Source organism: Prionailurus bengalensis, chromosome B1 (genome assembly GCF_016509475.1).
Source record: "Prionailurus bengalensis isolate Pbe53 chromosome B1, Fcat_Pben_1.1_paternal_pri, whole genome shotgun sequence".
Taxonomy (NCBI): Eukaryota; Metazoa; Chordata; class Mammalia; order Carnivora; family Felidae; genus Prionailurus; species Prionailurus bengalensis.
The window spans coordinates 26331557-26335905 of record NC_057344.1 but is presented as its reverse complement, the minus strand read 5'-3'; the positions used below and the strand labels follow the sequence as shown (position 1 = coordinate 26335905).

The following is a 4349-nucleotide window of genomic DNA, read 5'->3' as shown; positions in this document are numbered from 1 at the left end:
TTTTAACCATTCTGACAGGTGTGAGGTGACACCTCACTGTGGTTTTGATTTGTATTTCCTTGACGACGAGTGATGTTCAGCATCTTTTCATGTGTCTGTTGGCCATCTGGGTGTCTTCTTTGGAAGAGAGTCACGTTTTATAAGAGTACAGTTTCCCCTGACATTTAAAAATATATGATGTTGTTTCTATTGTTATCATGTTGTTCTGTGCTTTTCTGATTATTCAGTCATGATTGATTCAGGTCACGCGCCCTCATCTCATTCCCAACAAGTGAGCTGTGTCTTCCTCAGTTTACCTTGTGTGCCCTCACACAACATCTACCTGCCCTCCACTGCTGATGTGAATTTTGATCACCTACGCAGGCTGTTGACTGATTCTCCACTCTATCATTATGGTTTTCCTTTCTCTCCCTTGCAACTAATAAGCAGTCTGGAGTGATATACCTTATTGTCATGCAGCCCTCCTGCTGCCCATCGAAACTCCCCCCTAGATTTATCATCCACTGGTGATTCTTGCCCGATCCAGTCATTCCTCATGCTGTTCGCAAAGTAGCGATTTTTCCAGCGCTATCACGCCCTACACATTTACCAGTGAGCACTTGACATTTAGCTGGAAGGAGAGCCCTAATTCTATCTATCTAATCTATCTATCTATCTATCTATCTACCTACCTAATCTATGGGCACAGACTGATTAATCCCTAGGTTTTCAATGGCTTGTAATTCAGTACCGTACTTAATTATTTTGATGCTTGAATCATCTCAGATTTGGCAGCGGGAGTCAGATTTGTGTGTCCTTCCTCCACCGTGAGAACTAGGCTTCCAACAATATCAGCAGGTGTAGTCATTTCCTCAGTTCCCATACAGCTACAGTAGTTTCAGAATTACTTTGTCCATGCTGCTAAAGTAAGCAAATCGCTAAAAAGCGTTCAGGATTTCTTTTCTTTTTTTAATTAATTTATTTTTCAATGTTTATGTATTTGTGAAGGAGTGAGAGACAGAGCGTGAGTGGGGGAGGGTCAGAGAGAGAGGGAGACACAGAATCCGAAGCAGGCTCCAGGCTCCGAGCTGTCGGCACAGAGCCCGATGTGGGGCTGGAACTCACAGACCGTGAGATCATGACCTGAGCCTAAATTGGAGGCTTAACTGACTAAGCCACCCAGGTACCCCTCAAGATTTATTTTCAATTGTTGACCCCCCACCAATGCCCCCAAATGAGGCAATATAGGCAAATACTGTGTTACTGAAAGGTACTTGGATTCTTTCTTGGTTCTCCCTTCCTTCCTTTCTCCCTTCCTCCCTCCCTCCTTCCTTCCTGTACACACGTAAGAACAATTTGAGCAAGAAGATTTTTTTTTTAATTTTTTTTTCAACGTTTATTTATTTCTGGGACAGAGAGAGACAGAGCATGAACGGGGGAGGGTTAGAGAGAGAGGCAGACACAGAATCAGAAACAGGCTCCGAGCCATCAGCCCAGAGCCCGACGCGGGGCTCGAACTCACGGGCCGCGAGATCGTGACCTGGCTGAAGTCGGACGCTTAACCGACTGCGCCACCCAGGCGCCCCAAGAAGATTTTTTTAAAGTAGTGTTGCATTATAACAAAAAGGGTAAAGTAAGAGTCTATCAGTTCATATTGATATAAATACATGCTTGAAGAAAAAAGAAGGAAGGAAGAGAGAGGGCACAACAAAATATATATTGTTTGTACTCATTTGCATTATGCCTTATCAATTTAAATTATACATTTTGTAGGTATATGTATGCTTGTCACAATTTTTTGGTATTTTTACTCCCCCCCCCCCCCGTTGTGAAGTCTTAGAATTGAATTAATTTTTCCTTTTATTGGAGTGTCGTGTAGTTTCCTTGGTAATGGAATGAGGGCGATATATTTCTGAATTCTTGAACAACCCAAAATACCCCTCTTTTGCCCTCACATCTGAATGTATGCCTCTGTGCACAGTTCCCAGATCACAGCCCTTTTCTACCCCAAGCCTGCAAATGAGACATTTGGTGCTAGCCTAGATTCTCTTTTTATGCAAGTACCGTTTTGTCTGTCTGAAATGTGTTTTCTCCATTCTCAGGGTTCAGAGATTTCAATGATGTATGGCCAGATATATGTCTGTTCTCATTTTGCCTGGGAATTGGCGAGCACCTTGTAACAGAAAATAGTCTCTCTCTGGCTTAGGGAAGTTTTCTTATATGCTTATACAAGCATTACTTTTTCTCCATCCAGTGCTTTTTCTCCCTCGGAAACTCTATTATTCACATAATAAATCTCTAGGCCAGGTTCATTCTTATCTCTTCATTCATATTTTCTGTTACTTTGTATTTTGCTCAATGTACTCAGCTACTTTTTCCCTTTCTTCTCCCCAAATCCCAGTTCAGCTCTCAGCATTGACCACTGTACTTCTCATGTCTGCTGTTTATATACTTTTTTCATGTTTATTTATTTATTTTGAGAGAGAGAGAGAGAGAGAGAAACAGACAGAGTATGAGTAGGGAAGGGAAAAAGAGAGAGGGAGAGAGAGAAAATCCTAAGCAAGCTCCACACTGTCAGCTCAGAGCCACATGTTGGGCTCGAACGCCCGGACCTGAGATCATGACCTGAGCTGAATCAGGAGTTGGATGCTTAACTGAGCCACCTGGATGCCCCATGTCTGCTGAATTTCTAAGTTTGTAAATCAGGGGCACCCGGCTGGCTCAGTTGGTTGAGTGTCTGACTCTTGATTTCACTTTAGGTCATGACCTCAGGGTCTTCCGATCCAGCCCCGCATCCAATCTCTGCCTCCCTCTCTCACACTTTGCGCAGAGATTGGATGGAAAGCAGGGAACCTGCTTAGGATTCTCTGTCTCCCTCTCTCTCTGCCCCTCTCTGGCTCTCTCTCCAAAATAAAAATATATTTAAATACATTTAAATTTGTAAATCAGAATTTGAACTTCTGAAAGTCTTCTTTTGGCTCCAATTACATCTCCAAAGTTATTTTTATGTACTTATTAAAATTTTCCCCGGTCTTGTCTGCTGGTTCTACTTCAAAAGAAACCACCTGTTCTTAGGCAGCCTGCCCGCCCTGCCTCCCTTCCTGCCCGCTCGTGGGCAGGACCAAAGTCAGGCTGTTAAAAACCATGGCAAGTGGTGAACTGGCAGGAAATGGTGAATGAGTTGGCGAATTAGTCTGACAGTGGAGGGGGGACTTTGCTGTTTTTGTGGTGGGAAGATCCCTGTCTTTATTTTATTTTATTTTATTTTATTTTATTTTATTTTATATGCAAGTTAGTTAACGTACAGTGTGGTATTGGCTTCAGGAGTAGAACCCAGTGATTTATCTCTTACATATGACACCCAGTACTCATCCCAACAAGTGCCCTCCTTAATGCCCATCACCCATTTAACCCACCTCCCACCCCCAGCAACCCTCAGTTTGTTCTCTGTATTTAAGTCTCTTATGGTTTGCCTTCCTCTCTGTGTTTATCTTACTTCTCCTTCCCTTCCCCTATGTTCATCTGTTTTGTTTCTCAAATTCCATATAGGAGTGAAATCATATGATATCTGTCTTCCTCTGACTTATTTTGCTTAGCAGAATACACTCTAGTCCCATCCACGTTGTTGCAAATGACAAGATTTCGTTATTTTTCATCGCTGAGCAGTATTCCATTGTATATACGTAAAAAATATGAAAGGCTTCACAAACTTGTGTGTCATCCTTGTGCAGGGTCCACTCTAATCTTCTCTGTGTCGGTCCAATTTTAGGATATGTGCTGCCGAAGTGAGCACGATCTGTCTGTATTTTAAAGCATTAAAAAGATGATGCCCCAGCCGTGGACACCTGCTGTCACGTCTTACTTTTCTCAGTTGTTGGGCGGCCTTAGCGAGGAGGTGGGAGATTGGAGGGTCTGGAAATGTACAGTTAACCTGCCATTTTTCTCAAAATCCCTTTCTTACAGGTTTGCGGGAGTGTTTTTAGATGTTTGTGACAATCTGGTTTTCAATTCATAGAATGCTGAAGTCAAGAAAGATCTGGAAGAGAATCAGTTTCCACCATCTGATTTTGTACACGAAGTCCAGAGGGGCTCCAAAGCTTAATACAAGTCATAGAGCGAATCCGTAGCATGGCCAAGGGAAGAATTCGATCCCTTCATCTCTAGACCGCTGCTTTCTTTCCCCAGTTCACTGCCCAGATCTTCCTGGGCAGTAAATTTTATTGTTGTTCTATCAACAAATGAGTGTGATCTTCAAATGTTGCCAGGACAAACCTAAGCCAGAACCAAATCAAGATAACAAAAACCACCACCGCCACAAAAGATAAAAAAGGAAAGAAGGAAAGAAAGGGAGGGAGCAGAGAAGAAAAAAA

General features: G+C 42.7%; 1 non-coding gene across 1 annotated transcript; it reads right to left on the bottom strand.

The window, feature by feature from the left end:
* Positions 1 to 3665: 3665 nt before the first annotated feature.
* LOC122479201 lies at positions 3666 to 3772 on the bottom strand. Its single transcript, XR_006296268.1, has one exon. It is a non-coding gene; the product is annotated as a U6 spliceosomal RNA (small nuclear RNA).
* Positions 3773 to 4349: the final 577 nt, after the last annotated feature.